Raw genomic sequence first — 16,968 nt, 5'->3', positions numbered from 1 at the left:
CTCTGCCTGGAAATAACTTCCCCGGACATCCTCACGTCCCTCAAATCCTTCCTCAGAGGTCACCTTTGCTACAAGGCACACACTGACTACCCAGCACAATAGCCACCCTCCCTGTACCCACTGCCCACATCCTGGATCACCTGCCTCACAGCACTTACCACCTTCTAGCACTTTCCTTCCTTACTCTGGTTATAGCGTATCTAACGTCTGCCTCTGTCCACTGGAACATGTGCTACAAAAGGCCAGAGATTTTTCTGATTTTACTTAAATGGTGTTCCCCAGATGCAGAACCATTCTGTCTCATGTCTGGCCAATGACAAAGGTCAGTTGAACGAATGATCACTGTAGAGCACCCCCCTATTCTAAAGGCAGTATCTTTATTAACATAGCCTCAGGCCAGGTGCTATTTTGTGGCAGGTACAGCACAAGGTCCCCTCATACTGAGATAGAGGCCGCCTATGTTTTTCTCAGCAGTGCTGCTTGTGTGCCCTCCCTCCCCCATCCCTCTTTCTACAGCAATGCCCCCAATGCCCCCCACCCCAGCACACTGTAGCACACAATCAGGTTCTCTCTTCAGGAAAGAACAGTCCTTGATGATGGGTCCAATTTCACAGACAAATGTAAGTCTAAATTAGACTCTGCTTTATAGATTCATGAGTTGGGACTGGATTCAGCACCAAGATCACTAGAACCAGGGCAGGGAGAGAGGGCAGGAGAGCAGAGCAAAACAGAAGCTCTAGAAGCAGGGCAGGAGGTGAATTCCTCTGAAAATTTGTCTCAGAATGCACAGAGACCCCTGTGTGCAGGGGCTGCCCTCAGTGATAGCTGAGCCTCTGTGGTCACAGCTCCCGCTGGACAAGTTCCCACTGAAGGGACAAGGACGATGGGGCAGTGGTGACCCAGCTGAGGACTGACCACATAAAGCCCATGAAGAACTGAACAGCAACTAGGCACAGGCCCAGTCCACACTGGGCTCCTCACAGCCTTCTCCACCCCCACCAGCAACAGACTCAGCACAGCAAACATGCTAATTCTGGAAGGTTCTCAGGTCTCTATTTGTTCTCTGAAATTCTAAGAACTGACTTATTTAATTAATCCATCAACCTCTCATAGCAGATATTTGAGAAAACAAATTTCTATTCAGATTCTTATTTTCAGTATGGAAGTAAGAAGTTGCAGCTCAGTGCACATAAAGTTGAGACTGAGATGGAGACATCCAGCCCCACCTCTCTGGAACAGGAAAGATGACTGGGGAGGAAACACAGGTCAGTGTGGGAACAGGGGTCACGGTGGACACGGGGGTGGCTGTCTCTCCACCTCCTCACATTATGCTAACAGGGACACAGACACATTCAGATGCCTTTGCAGAAAGAGATGCCAGAGTGTCTTCAAAAGGGAGGCGTGAAGAAATCCTGCTTCTCAGTTCCACACAAGACAATTGTCTCAGGCTACAGAAAACAAGTCATGAACAAAAAATTCAAGTCAGTCATGGTGAGTGATGATACTCTGAACAGCCCACCACACACTCGAAACATTACAATCAAAGAATCTCCATTACCCAGGCCCTTCCCTTCTGCCCCTGCCCCCCCACTCTAGACCCCAAGAATCTCACCTTTTCAAGCCGTGAGAGACACATCAGAGCCCTGGGCACTGTCGCTGGCTGGGGTAGAACAAAAACAGGACATGGTCAGATCCCACAGGAGACGTGGGACAAGAGGAATTATGGGGTCGGTGAGCTCCTCCACACTCCCACCCCCACCACTTACACGCAGCCTGAGAGTAGCTCCCTCCTTTTCCACCTGTGGGAAGAAAATGTCCTGTGAGGGGACTGGGAGGAAGCAGGGTCATGAGATCTTAGAGGAACCTCCTAGTCTTGGACCCAAGAGAAATTTCCAAAACGATGACTACAGACCCAGGGCAGGATGAGGGAACAGGAGGAAAGCAGCTGTGTGTCCTGGACAAACTGCCCTCCCGAGGTCTGTCCTTAGCAGGGACCTTCCCCTGACTCGTGAATGCTGGAATCAGGACCCAATACCATAATCATCAAGGTGATACATTCGTCCTTCATTATCACATGTGCAGCACAAAAGAGTAAGTGCTGGCACACAGGGCCCCAGGCTGGGTTAGCCTCTGTGTGGATGCTGCTTCCCAGTAATGAGGCAGGGAACACTTCTACCTGGGGCTTGAAACCCCCAGAGGGACAAGAAAACCCAGACCCCACTTCTCACCCCTTCCCTACCTGAGCTCTTCCTCCTCCACATCACAGCAGCGACTACAGCTCCGGTGACCACAACTGCTAGGACAGCCAGGCCAGCAACAATGCCCACGATGGGGATGGTGGACTGGGAAGATGGCTCTGGGAAAGGAGGGGAAGGATGAGGGGCCCTGACTCTGCTGAAGGGCTCCAGAAGGGCTCCTGCTTTCCCTGAGAAGAGACATGATCCTTCATCCCCCTCCTTACCCCATCTCAGGGTGAGGGGCTCCGTCAATCCCTCGTGCTGCACATGGCACGTGTATCTCTGCTCTTCTCCAGAAGGCACCACCACAGCTCCCCACTTCTGGAAGGTTCCATCTCCTCCTGGCCTGGTCTCCACAAGCTCTGTGTCCTGAGTTTGGTCCTCCCCATCCCGCTGCCAGGTCAGTGTGATCTCCGCAGGGTAGAAGCCCAGGGCCCAGCACCTCAGGGTGGCCTCATGGTCGGAGACGGGGTGGTGGGTCACGTGTGTCTTTGGGGGATCTGATGGGAAGAGTCAGAAAATTCAGGCGCTTTGCATCTCTCATGGGACACTACGGCAGCGTTCATGGGACCACTCTGAGAATGAACAGGACACCCGGGGTGGGGAAGGAAGCACAGAACCCAGACACCAGCCTGGACACAGGCATCTGGGATAATCTCCTATTCCTTGGAGAGTTCTAGTCTCTGAGGGAGGAACAGCGACTTCTGGTCCTGACCTGAGTGGAGGCCGAGGGACTCAGAAAAGCTGGAATTAGACCTTCAAAACATTGAGTGTGAGGCAGAGAACAAGGCCTGACAGAAAAATTCACGGTGCCCAAGGCTGCTGCAGGAGTCAAAGGGGACGCCTGATCTGTATTCTAGGGACTGTCTTCCCCTCCATGTCCTCAGAGACGTCATCCCTTAATTGTCTTAGAGAGCAGAGGGGGCCCTCAGAGGAAATCAGGAAAACTCATGCCATTCTCCATTCAAGGGAGGGCGACATTCTAGCGCTGATCCCATTTTCCTCCCCTCCTCGTGGAAGGCCATCCCGGGAAATCTAGAGGTGATGGGGAAGGCTCCCCACTGCCCCTGGTACCCGCGCGCTGCAGCATCTCCTTCCCGTTCTCCAGGTGTCTGCGGAGCCATTCCACGCACGTCCCCTCCAGGTGGGCTCTCCACCGCTCTGCCTCGCGGGCCGCCTCCCACTTGCGCTGGGTGTTCTGAGCCGCCAAGTCCGTGGAGGTCCAGGAACGCAGGTCTCCGTTCAGGGCGATGTAATCCTTGCCGTCATAGGCGAACTGGTGATACCCGCGGAGGAGGCGCCCGTCGGGCTCCAGGTCACAGCCAGCCATCCACTGGAGGGTGTGAGACCCTGGCCCCGCCCCCGTGGTCAGCCCCGCCCACCGAGCCCCGCCCCGCCCCGACCAACCCGCGGGGATTTTGGCCTCAACTGAAAAGGAAACCGGGTAAACGCGCCTGGGGCTCTCCCCGGTGGAGGGTCTGGGCGGGTGCCGCCGCCTCGGGGTGGATCTCGGACCCGGAGACTCGGGGAGACCCGGGCCATCCGTGGGGGATGGGGAGGGGTCGTGACCTGCGCCCCGGGCCGGGGCCACTCACCGGCCTCGCTCTGGTTGTAGTAGCCGCGCAGGGTCCCCAGGCCCACTCGGAACGACTGTGCGACGTCCTTGGCGAGCCCTGTCTGCTCTTCCCAATACTCCGGCCCCTCCTGCTCCGCCCACGGCGCCCGCGGCTCCATCCTCGGACTCTCGGCGTCGCTGTCGAACCGCACGAACTGCGTGTCGTCCACGTAGCCGACTTCGAGATACCAAGGCTCCCCGCGGTCGGGCCGGGACACGGCGGTGTGGAAATACCTCAAGGAGTGCGAGCCTGGGGGCGAGGAGAGGCTGAGACCCGCCCGACCCTCCTCCCCGCGCAGCTCCCCGGGTCCTGCGCCCCCGCCTGCGGTCCCCTCGCTGCTCCCCGCAGAGGCCATTTCCCTCCCGACCCCGCACTCACCGGCCCAGGTCTCGGTCAGGGCCAGGGCCCCCGAGAGCAGCAGGAGGAGGGTTCGGGGCGCCATGACCTTACCTCGGCGTCTGAGGAGACTGTGAGTCCGGGTGGGCGCGTGGGGACTTTAGAACTGAGACCGCGGCGACGCTGATTGGCTTCTCTAGACATCCGACACCCAATGAGAGTGGGAACTGGGGACGCGTCACGAGTATCCTGGAGGAAGGACCCGACACAGGTTGGGAGAAGAAGTGAAACTAGGGGAGTGGGGAATCCCCAACTCTGCGCCTCCCCAGTGCAGACAAGGCTCTCGGAGCCTGAGACCCTGAGAGCCACACCCGGGACCTGGGACTTCGTCCTGATCCCTCTTCTCCTACACCAACCTCTTTGTCACACTGTCTGCCTGAGTCCTGACAAGGATCTGTCTGTGGAAACCAGGAAGAGACCTCCCCAGGCTGCGCCCAGTCCCTTCCCCTTCCCTACTCGTCCTGGAATCCCCGACCCTGAACTGGACTCCCTGCCTCCCACTCCTACCTCTCCCCTTGGACCTTTGTACAGGGAAACTGACCACAGGGAACTTCACGCCAGAGAGTGAGCTCGCCCTGGGAATGGAGGTGTAGAGACAGGGGTTTTCTTTCTAAACTTGGTGAAGTTTTGTCTGAAGGCACCACATAGAGATTCTCATAGAGACGAAGTTTCCTTTTTGTTTATTAATACAGTAGGTAGCACGATATTGGTAATCCCTGAATGATTAGAATTCCAATTTGTGAAAGACCTGTGTCAAAACAGCATTACAAAGCTCCCGAGTTTTACTTTCGCAGACTATGGATCTGTGACTGTGGGTTGTTGCATTTAAAATTACCTTCATTCCCTAGCCCGAGTTTCCCTGTGTGAGTCCAGAACATCTCCTGAATACAAAGAAGCAGGGTTTGTTACTGTCTATTGCAACCGGGAACCTGTCGTCATCACCTCAAAGTTGCGAGTGCTCCATACAGTCCCAATGCTCTTCACGGACGCTCAAGCACTGCCTGGTTTCCTGAACTCTGCACATCTAAGCAGTGTGCATATTTTATCTGGACCCTTGGTATTTTTGTAGCTCTTTTTTTTTTTTTTTTTAATCGTGAGGAGCCAATTACTTTTTAGGAAGTCCAACAAAATGTATTGAATACTGAATGCGAAGAACCGCCTGCTAGGCTCTTCCCCTGCTTTAGAATTCTTTCCCCTTCTCCTTTTCCTCACTTCCTGCTTCTCCAGCCCTTCTCTCTGCCCTCATCCCTCACACCCTCCTCTCCCCTTAGTTCCCACCACCCAATTACTCCTGAACTGTGGCACTGTGGAGAACAGTTTCTTTTCCCTAAAAACTTTCTTTATGCCCCTTTCTATTTAATCCTTGCCTCCCACCCTCACCCCTTCCCTTCACTCAACCACCGCTCTGTTTTCTGTCACTGCAATAGTGAAATTTCTAGAATTTAATGGACATGCAGTCATATGATATGTAGTCCTTCATTTGGTCTCTCCCTTAGCATAACGGTGTTTGAGATGATGCCATTCACTCATTTTTGTTGCTGAGCAGCTGCTGAGTATTGCTGGAATCCCAGTTTATTCATTGGTTTCTCTGTTCTCTAGTTGATTTACATGTGGATTCCTCCAGCTAGGGTTTGTTATTAATGAAGCCACTAGAAATAACTGCTTACAAGTGTGACCTTACATTTTTATTTCTTTTGGATAAATACATATTTGTGGAATTGCTGGGTCATGTGGTAATGGATGGGTAACTGTATAAGAAGTTGCCATTCTGCTTTACAAGTTGACTGCCACATTTTTTGCATTCCTACCAGCAATATCAGACATTCCTATTTTTTCCATATTCTTGACAGTATTTAGACTTATCAAATGTCTTTTTAACTTTACCTATTCTAGGTGATGTGTGATGGCTTCTCATTGTGGTTTTAACTTGCACTTCTTAGATGACTAGTATTGTTTACTATCTTTTCATGTTCATCTAAGTGACCTATTACATATATTTTACAAACTATTTTGCAAATTCAATGATTAATTCTAGAGACTTTTTCAGAATCTCCTAGTGTTTTCTACATATACAATGAAGCTGGTGACAAAGAAAGACTTTTGTTTCTTCCTTTCCTATCTATTGATCTTTTTTCTTTTAAAATTATTTTTATTTGGTAGACATGAGGTCTCACTATCAGGCTGGTCTCCAACTCCTGAACTCAAGTGATCCTCCCACTTCGGCCTCCCAAAATGCAGGGATTACAGGCATGAGGCACCATGCCCAGTCCTTGTTACACTGGTTAGGATGCCTGTTAGGCGTTTAAACAAGAATGATGAGAGCTCAAATGTTTGTTTACAAGGAAATTAAACAAATTACAAGAAAAAAAAAAAAACAGCCCCATCAAAAATTGGTGAAGGATATGAACAGGCACTTCTCAGAAGAAGAAACATATGAAAAAAAGCTCAATATCAATGATCATTAGAGAAAAGCAAATCAAAACCACAATGATGTACTATCTCCTGTCAGTCAGAATGACAATTATTAAAAAGTGAAGAAACAGTAGATGCTGGCGAGACTGTGGAGAAATAGGAATGCTTTTCCACTGTTGGTGGGAATGTAAAATAGTTCAACCATTGTGGAGGATGGTGTGACCATTCCTCAAAGATCTACAACCAGAAATACTATTTGACCCAGCAACCCCATTACTGGGTATACACCCAAAGGAATAGGAATCATTCTACTATAAAGACACATGTACATGTATGTTTATTGAATCACTATATTCAATAGCAAAGACATGGAACCAACCCACATGCCCATCAATGATAGTCTGGGTAAAGAAAATGTGGTAGATATACACCATGGAATGCTACACAGTCATAAAAAGGAATGAGTTCATGTCCTTTGCAGAAACATGGATGAAGCTGGAAGTCATCATCCTCAGCAAACTAACATGGGGACAGAAAACCTAACACCACATTTTCTCATTCCTAAGTGGGAGGTGAACAATGAGAACACATGGACACGGTGAGAGGAACAACACACACGAGGGCCTGTAGGGGAGTCAGGGATGAGGGGAGGGAACTTAGAGGACGGGTGAATGGGTGCAGCAAACCACCACGGCAGACTACACGTATGTAACAAACCTGCACGTTCTGCACATGTATCCTGGAACTTAAAGTAAAATAAAATAAATAAAAAAGAAAGTGCATGTCTTACATGTACACATATGTTTATTGAAGCACTATTCACAATAGCAAAGACTTGGAATCAACCTAAATGCCCATCAGTGGTAGCTGGATAAAGAAAATGTGGCACATACACACCATAGAATACTATACAGCCACAAAAAGAATGAGATTATGTCCTTTGCAGGAACATGGATGGAGTTGGAGGCCATTATTCTTAGCAAACTAACGCAGGAACAGAAAACTATATATCACATGTTCTCACTTATCAGTGGAAGCTAAATGATGAGAATACATGTGCACGTAGAGGGGAACAACACACACTAGGGTCCACTTGAGGGTGGAGGGTGGGAGGAGGGAGAGGATCAGGAAAAATAGCTAATGGGTACTAAGGCTTAATACTTGGGTGGGTACTAATGGGTATAGAAATAATCTGTACAACAAAACCCCATGACACAAGTTTATCTATATAACAAACCTGCACATGTGCCCCTTAACTAAAAATAAAAGTTAAATTAAACAAACAAACAAACAAGCAAAGTGCATGTCTGGAAAGAGCATATGGTTGGATTCCGTGTTTTTTTAAACCAAGTCACACAATCTCTGCCCTTCATTAGAGTGGTGGTTCATATAGGTTTTTGTCATTATTGATATGACAAGTTTTAGGTCTACCATGTTATTTTCGCAGTTTTGGTTCCTCTGTTCCTCTTGTCCTGACTCATGTCTTCTTATTAGAAACCATAGAAACAAAAGAAAGTAGAATAACATCTTTAAAGTGCCGGAGGACAAAAAAAGTTAACTAAGAATTCTATATCCAGCATAGATGTCCTTCAAGGATAGGCAAATAAGGAGATATTTCAGGTAAAAAAAATTAAGAGAATTTCTTGCCAGCAGATCTGTACAATAACAACTAGTAAAGAAAATTCTTCAGATTAGAGACAAATGATACCAGGTGGAAAATGAGATTATCAGAAAAGATGAAGATAATAAAAAATGGTAAATACTGAGCTAAGTGCAAAAGGCTATCTTGCTCCCTTCATTTATTCTTACTTTATATACATAGAACTGTTTAAAGATAAGAAAAAGTTTTTTTTTTATCGTGGGACTTACAACCTATACAAATATATTCCGTATAATATCTATACCAAAAAAGATGCACATTTTATAGAGGATAAATGGTTGCAATATTTCTATATTTATGGGTGCTAGTACATTATTAACTGAAAGTAGACTGTGAAATGTTAAGAATGAGTTAAGTTCTGAAGGAAATTGCAACACTAAAAACCATTCAAAAGATCAACAAATCTTGGAGATGGTTTTTCGAAAACAAATCCCAGCCAGTCTTGAGTCTCATCATCCTACGACTTCAGAACTATTGTGAATACACAAGTAATCAAAGAACAGTCTTGCCCAGAAAGAGGAGTTATCCCTAAATATGGTGGCCCTGGGACAGTTGGCCCTTCCTGCTGGACCTCTTCCATGGGGGCGTGTTCTGCAGGGACTTTGTTGCCTTGCTATTCCACTCTACCCAGTGTTCTGACCCAAGAGACAAGGGGCGTCTGCTGCTGTGTCCACACTTGGAGAAGGAAACCTTGATGGTGTCAGTATTTTACAAGCCAGGCATGACAGCTCACCCCTGTAATCCCAGCAGTTCAGGATGCTAAGGCAAGAGGATTGCTTGAGATCAGAAGTTGGAGACCAGCTTGGACAACATTGTGACACGCTCATCTCTAAAAATATAAAAATAAGTAAACTTAGCTGGGCCTGGTGGTGGGCGCTTGTATTCGCAGGTACTGGGAAGGCTGAGATGGGAAGATCCCTTGAGCTTATGGATTCAAGGCTGCAGTGAGCTATGATTGCATCACTGGTCTCCAGCCCAGGCCACAGAGTGAGATCTTGACTCCAAAAAATACATTGTAAACCTTTGCTCACTATGGGTTATTTTATTTATTATTTATTCAACATGTTTTTTGATTTTATTTTACTGGCAGCACAATAAACCAGGATATGCAGAAACTAGAAATCACATCCACTTTCCAGTGGTAAAAAGCCCAGTCCAGGGAGGCGAGAAGGAGACAGTCCTCATTAGCGCTGAGGATTCAGGGAGAATGAGATGGGCTGGGCAGGAAGGGTTTTTGTTTGTTTGTTTGTTTTCTATGAATGAATGTAACTTTTTGTTATGATAGAGTTGTTTTATTAAAGAAATAGATGAAAATGGTTAAGTAAAATCAAATGGCTCTAAAAGTCTTACAATGAAAGCCACAGTCCTGACAGTTGTTCTCTCCAGAGACAAGCACTTTTCATTCTCTCAGTTTTTCCTTCTGGTCGTTGCCTTCATGGGTTTTTCCAAATTATTATTTTTTCAGTTTTTCAAGAGGGTGCATATATTAATACATGTAATTTTAAAAAGCCTCTTCTGTTTATAATGCATCCTAACCATCCCCTGCCCCGTCCCTCCTAATCCTCCAGAGCAATGACTTTCAACTCTTTTAGCAATGTCTTCTGTTTTTCTCCTCACATAACTACTTAGTCATTTCTTGATTATTTTATACATTTTACAGTGATTTCTTGAATGACAGATGAAGATTTAGCTCTTACACCATCACTATCTTCACTTTTCCTCCCATATTGTCCCAAAGTAGTTACCAGAGTTAGGGGCTAAGCAGTCACCGCATCATTATGACTATGTACATATTGCTCACTGTTGAGAAGAACAGAGTATTGTGCTCTTACTTCCTCTCCAGTACTTCCTTCTGCCCTAGAATTAATGATTGCCCAACACCCTTCCCCCTTGTTTTTTTCACTTTTGCTTTATCTTCAATGAACTTCTTTCCAAATGCCCAAAATCTGGCAATAACTTATTATTATTTTTAAGAGAAGGGAATCTCACTATGGTGGCCAGGCTGGTCTGGAACTCTTGGACTCAAGCCAATCTCTTGCTTTTAGCCTCCTGAGTAGCTGGAACTACAGGCATGGGCCATTCCACCCAGCTAACCTATTAATATTTGTACTGTTTTTTTTAAGCCAGCTCCGTAGCTGGAATATTTCCTGTGTTGGATCCTATTTGCTGGATCCATGTCATTCTCTTGTTTGTTTACTCCTTCATTTTGCTGGAGTATTTTCTCCAATAGCTTCCCAAGAAAGGGTACATGGAGGTAACCCCTGATTCTTTGCTTGTCTAAAAATGTATTATTTTACCTTCACCCTTGATTATTTGGCTGAATATAGATTTATCCGTTGAAAATCACTTTCTTTCTAGAATTCTGAAGTCATGCTTCCATTGTTTTCAGCTTCTTTTTCGAGGCAGGGTCTCTTCTGTGACCCAGGCTGGAGTGCAGTGGCACAACCACAACTCCCTGCAGCCTTGCCCTCGCGGCCTCAATTCATCCACCTCAGCCCCCTGAGTAGATGGAACTACAGGTGGGTGCCACAATGCCCAGCCAATTTTTGTATTTTTTGTAGAGATGGGGCTTCACTATGTTGCCCAAGCTGCTCTTAAGGGATCTGCCTGTCTCTGCCTCCCAAAATGCTGAGCCACGGTGTTACAGGTGTGAGCCACTGTGCCTGGCCAGTTTTTCTTGTATTCTCTCTCTTCTTCCTTCCTTTCTCAAAGACATCTCAAACTCAGTGGACCCCAAACCAAAGTCAAACTCCATCAGAATATCCTGCTACTTCCAACCTTAATATATGTCTTAAATCACACTTTCTTACTACATGCAACCTTCTGGTTCAAACTACCAAGATCCCTCACTTGAACTTAGAATTGGTTTTCCTGCTCCTTATTTGTTTTTATCATAAATTATTTCAAATAAACCATGTGTGAGTTTATACTTTTTACTACATAAAAAGAATGAAGATCTGCCAGGTGCGGTGGCTCACGCCTGTAATCCCAGCCCTTTGGGAGGCCGAGGCGGGCGTATCACTTGAGGTCAGGAGTTCAATACCAGCCTGACCAACATGGTGAAACCTCGTTTCCACCAAAAACGCAAAATTAGCTGGGTGTCGTGGCATGCGCCTGTAGTCCCAGCTACTTGGTAGCCTGAGGCAGGAGAATTGCTTGAACCCGGGAAGTCAGAGGTTGCAGTGAGCTGAGTTCGTACCATTGTACTCCATCTGGGTAACAAGAGTGAAACTCTGTCCAAAAAAAAAAAAAAAAAAAGATATGAAGACGTTATATACTTAAACATATAATTGCTTTAAGTGTTTGCCATTCACAGTTCCCATGCATGCCAGCAACTTCTTACTGCAAACACCGGGGACTTGCTATAGAGCAGCTGGAGTACGTTCCACCCACACACAGGACAGGGAGCTGACAACCAAGGAGTGGAGGATCAATACTCCTCCAGCTTTCTCCCCTCCGTTTCCCTGTATCTCAGCAGTATGGAGCTTGATACCGATGAGAACCTGCTCACTGACTTTAAACTGCTTTTCTTACCTTCTCAGTTCCATTTCTCCATACCTCAATTGATGCTTTCTGGTAAGACCTAGAAAATAAACTGTCTTCACTGAAATTTCAGTCTTGGAATCTGCTTTGGGTTCCCCAATCTGAGACAGAAATATATTCATTTTCCCATCACTGGACTTTCAGGTTGTTTTCAATTTTTCACTGTTACAAACAAGGCTGCAACATTTGTCTACAAACCTCTAGATATACACGTAGGAAGCTTTCGGTATTTCCTACCAGTGAAACTGCTCAGTTGGAGGGTATGTGCATCTTAATCTTTAATAAATACTACCAACATTTGAAAAGCCCGACAATGTCAAGGACTGGCCAGAGTCCCACGTGCGATGGGTGTGGAATGGCAGGTCACTGTAGCAGGTGCGGGGACTCAGTTGGGGTCTTGGAGAGGCACTTAGTTATAGCAAGAGTGTTTCATAAATGGTATCTGATATATTCAAGATTAGTGCGGAATAAATACACGTTGCTTAGAAATAATTATTCATAGATCTAAAGTCAACAAGTCTTTTTCTTCTCATGTAAAAATATATAATTTTTTTTCCCGAGGGAGGGGAACAACTTAAAATAAACCAGAAAATACCTTCACATTAATCATTCTTCTCATATACTTCAAATTTGAACTTAATGTCTTTCTCCTCCTGGACATCAGAGAAAACACCTGGGTATTCTAGCAGAAGTTTACATTTCTCCAAATCAATTTCTGGAAAAAAAAAGTGTCATTTTCAAAGTCCTGCATGATCCTTGTCACAAATAGTTTAAGATGGCCTGGGTGATTCAGGGCTTCCTTATAAACAGAACTGCCACCAACTATCCAAATAATCTCTACTTTATTTGCTAATTCTGGTTGTTCCGTAAGTTTTAAGATATCATCCAGACTTCTGGCAAGAGAATGAGCTCCTTGTGGAGGTCCCTTGAGTTCTATGCTGAGAACTAAATTAATTCTATCCTTTAAAGATCGATTCTTCTCAGGAATGGAGAACCGGATCTTCCTACACATAACACCAGATTCTAGTGAAGAGTTTGTGTCATTCTCTAAATTCATTCCTGAGCGGTGGCCAGGGCAGGTCCCGGTTCTTGCCAATGCCCATGTTCTGGGACACAGCGACGATGCAGTTTAGCAAACGAACCATGACAGCAGCAGCGGTGAGCACCTCCGAACCCGCTCGCTACACCAGAACGCGCGGCCAAGATTGGCCTGAAGGTTTTTACTTTGAACCTGGAGGATGAGCAATGACATCTCTCTCTCCACCTCAAAGCTGGTCCTGAGCATTCACCTCCTGGGAGCTGGGGCAGCGCAGCATCGCCACCTGGTGGTCCATGCACTTCCTTTTGCAGATCACTCACAGCCCTGAGACCCTCCTCTCCTTTCCGTGCACCTGGGATTTCTTCACTGGACACCAACCTGCGTCAACTTTCCTGTAAAGCAAAAGAAGCGCACAGGGCTTGCTCATGGAGTCCCTGCACAGAAGTGGCCGTGGGGGCTGCGATGGACACTGCATGGGCACAGCAATTGAGTCGCCACTCACCAAGGCTGACCTGGCAGCTGCCACTGCTGAGGGCCCAGCCAACCAAACGCAGCTATTTTTTGGGCGGTGGAGAAATAAAACAGGAAATGGTAATTAAGAATAAAATAATATTATGATAGATAAATATGCCACTAAAGATATAGTAGCAGTTTAAATAATTTTGAGACTATGAACAAGATTATGCCAATGGAGAGAAGTTATTACAAGTAGAGAAAGCTGGAGTATTGATCCTCCCCTCCTTGGTTGTCAGCTCCCTGTCCTGTGTGTGGGTGGAACATACTCCAGTTGCTCTATAGCGAAAGATAGTGGGGGGAGGAATGGTGTCATCTCCACCTTTGGCGAGATCCATGTCACCGTGTTCAGGGGAAGGGCCATGAACTCCCCATGCAGAGAGGAGGCTGTGGTTGTGAAGGTGCCTGTGGGAGAGGTGAGGAGCCGCTCCCTCTACACTGGTGGCCAAGAGCCTGCAGACGGCAGGGAAGGCTTCTCCTCAGGTCTGTCCTATCAGATTTTTCAAGAGTCAAGGAGTAGAACTGCAAATTGCCTCTGCTGATGTGAGCTGCACACACACCTAGAAGTGAGGTCACCCCTGCTGGGGGTCCTGGGGCTGCTGGTTGTTCTCGGTGCTCAGAGGGAAGATGGGGAGGGGGCTTTGTGTAAAACAGTAACCATACTCTGTAAATTATTTTTTCCTTAACCTTTGTGTCATAAAATAAAATGTAGGACTCCAGAAGGAAAAAGAAACGGTCTAAAATTTGTGTCCTTGAATAAAAAGTGAACACCCTTTAACCACCAGGGACAGACGTTTGTGGAGCAAACCAGAAGCCCCATCATTTGTCCCAGCTCAGTAGGAAACTCTTTCCTCCCCCAAATAAAAATACATCTTGACTTTCACATCATCACTTCTTTGTTCTATTTTATATTTTTATCATCCAAAATTATACTTTAGTTTTACCTTTAGAAATATGCTTTTGTTCTTTTATTCTATAGATTCTTTCTTGAAATTTATATTGTGTGGTAGAGCTTCCCATAGTGTGCATTTTGCTGATTGCTCCCCAAGCCATTGTTTAATATGTGTTTTTATTTTCTGTATTGCCTCTAAATTGGTAATTGGCTATGGAGGCTAGCTTATATTCAGGCTTGGTTTCTTTGTCACTTGTACTTGTTTGATGGTGCTGTATTGTGTTCTTCCATCAAGAGGAAGAACTTGACATTAGTTTTTTGTTTTATTGTGTTGTTAATTGCCATTGCTGTTCAATGGTTAAATTCGTTAAGTCATGATGGTTTGCAAAAGGGTTATTATAGTCTCGGTCTCTCATTCTTTCCTTATTTATTATCCAAATAATTTCTAAGTAAGAGATTCACACTCCTCTACTGTTTGTTTACTACTAGAAATTTGTTAACCAGAGACTAAGCCAAGCATCTACTCACCTATGACCCAGCAATAGCACTTAGTTATCAACCAGTAGAAATGCTTGTATGTGTGTGCCAAAATATATGAAAATATTATTCATAGCAGCACGACTGGGTACAACACAATTGTCTATCAAAGTGAAGGGACAAGAAATATGAGCTATTTATAAAGTGGAGCATTGGACAGCCACGGGAGTGAACAGGCTACGACCACACACAGCGAGATGATGAGATCCAGGGGCATGATGGTGATTGTATAATGCCATTCAACTCATCTGTGTTAGAAATCAAGAGTGGCTACTCTAGGGTGGGGAGGGTGGTTTATGACTGAGGAGGACCCAAAGGTGTTTTCAGCAGGCTGTGACTGGTGTACTTTGATGTGGGTATTGTTTACCCAAGTGTTCACTTTGTGAAACTACACTGCCCACTTGTGGATTGTCCTCCTTTCTCCATGCATGCTGTCCTTCCCTCAAATATACATTGCTGGTGTTTGAAGCAATTCTATGTACACTAAGAAGAATCACTCCTACTGCATATCCTTGGAAATGCCGAATTGAAAAAATTAGTGCAATTGTTTTTAATTCCAGGAAATAAATATATATAAAGAGGAAAATCTACAACAACAGCAGTAGGCTTGGGAGCTGACATCAGAACAGCTTTGGAAATGGCTCTCAAGCCAGGAACTAGGAATCAAACCCAAACAAGCCCATGGGAGGTGGGGAGTGTGAAATGATGCCCAGTAGTGCATGAATGAATGAGTCATGGGCAGTGGCTCGTGCCTTGGCTGGCCAGTCACGAACTTGGGGAAAATAGAGTTGGAAAATTGGGAGGTAGAGGAGAGAGGTACGCATAGACCTGTTGCTATAGGCCGAGTGCATGACCATAGTGGTTGTGTGTGGATGCCTACCAGAGGGTCTTTAAGGTACTGGGACTCCCTGTAATCAGGTGAGTGAGATGGCTTGACGGACAATGCCACTCAGCCGCACAGGGCTTGCTCATGGCGTCCCTGCACAAAGTGGCCGTGGTGGCTGCAATGGACACTGCATGGGCACAGCAATTGAGTTGCCACTCACCAGGGCTGACCTGGCAGCTGCCACTGCTGGGGGCCCAGCCCACCAAAAGCAGCTGTTTTTTTTTTGGATGGAGAAATAAAACAGGCAATGGCAATTAAGTATAAAATAACATTATGATAGATAAACATGCCACTAAAAATATAGTAGAGGTTTAAATAATTTTGAGACTATGAACAAGATTATGTCAATGGGGAGAACTTATTACAAGAAGTTAAAACGGTTGTAAAACTTTATTTCCCTTCAGGAATATCCAGACTGTTTTACAAATTAATTATACCAAAACTTTGAAGAAGGCTACTGAATTTATATGTAATATTCAAGAGAATAAGGAAACATAGAGAAAGCCAGTAAACTCATTATTGTTTATGTATAAATAACATTGATTCTAAAGCCAGCGAGGGAATACATAAGAGAAAAGCATGATAGGATAATCACTTCGAAGCAATTAGAGGTAAAAATACTGAGAAAAACCGTACTAGACAGTGTCCACCAATGAGCTATAAATAAATTAAATATCCTGCCCAGGTTATTCATCCCCTGGATACAAGAATATTTAAACTTTAAATCTGTAATGCATTTTACCACTTAATTAAAGAATAAAAGACAGAGATAATCACATTTTGTTAGATGCAGAAATTACTGCAGATGAAATTCAACACTCCATCTCACCCACAGTTCTTCACTTATCTCCACTTCTAAGAACTTGTGGTCAGTACTCGCTTTGGCAGCACATATATTAAAATTGGAAAGATACAGAGAAGATTAGCATGGCCCCTTCTCAAGGATGACATGCAAATTCATGAAGCATTCCATATTTTAAAACTCTCAGTAAACTAGGTATTGAAGGAACATACCTCAAGATAATAAAAGTCATCTATGACAAACTCACAACCAGTATCATACTGAATCGGCAAAAGCCGAAAACATTCCCTTTTAACACCAGCACAAGACAAGGCTGCCCTCTCTCACCAGTCCTACTCAACACAGTATTGGAAGTTCTGGTCAGGGCAATCAGGTAAGAGAAAGAAAGGATATTCAAACAGGAAGACAGGAAGTCAAATTGTCTTTGTTTGCAAA

The 16,968-nt window shown here is 45.5% G+C and overlaps 1 non-coding gene and 2 pseudogenes across 2 annotated transcripts; 1 reads left to right on the top strand and 2 right to left on the bottom strand.

The window, feature by feature from the left end:
• Positions 1-1,034: 1,034 nt before the first annotated feature.
• LOC135970335 (class I histocompatibility antigen, Gogo-B*0103 alpha chain-like) lies at positions 1,035-4,357 on the bottom strand (annotated as a pseudogene). Its single transcript, XR_010586035.2, has 8 exons — positions 4,232-4,357; positions 3,833-4,102; positions 3,312-3,587; positions 2,462-2,737; positions 2,240-2,356; positions 1,767-1,799; positions 1,613-1,660; positions 1,035-1,448 (listed from the first exon to the last, which is right to left on the bottom strand). The product of XR_010586035.2 is annotated as a class I histocompatibility antigen, Gogo-B*0103 alpha chain-like (transcript).
• An 8,109-nt stretch (positions 4,358-12,466) lies between these two features.
• Positions 12,467-13,009, bottom strand: LOC135970439 (dihydrofolate reductase pseudogene; annotated as a pseudogene).
• A 3,594-nt stretch (positions 13,010-16,603) lies between these two features.
• On the top strand, positions 16,604-16,710 carry LOC135970729 (U6 spliceosomal RNA). The gene has a single exon (XR_010586587.1). It is a non-coding gene; the product is annotated as a U6 spliceosomal RNA (small nuclear RNA).
• Positions 16,711-16,968: the final 258 nt, after the last annotated feature.

This window comes from Macaca fascicularis, chromosome 4 (genome assembly GCF_037993035.2).
Source record: "Macaca fascicularis isolate 582-1 chromosome 4, T2T-MFA8v1.1".
Classification (NCBI taxonomy): Eukaryota; Metazoa; Chordata; class Mammalia; order Primates; family Cercopithecidae; genus Macaca; species Macaca fascicularis.
Note: the sequence above shows the minus strand (reverse complement) of the source record. Positions and strands in the feature narration are given on the sequence as shown.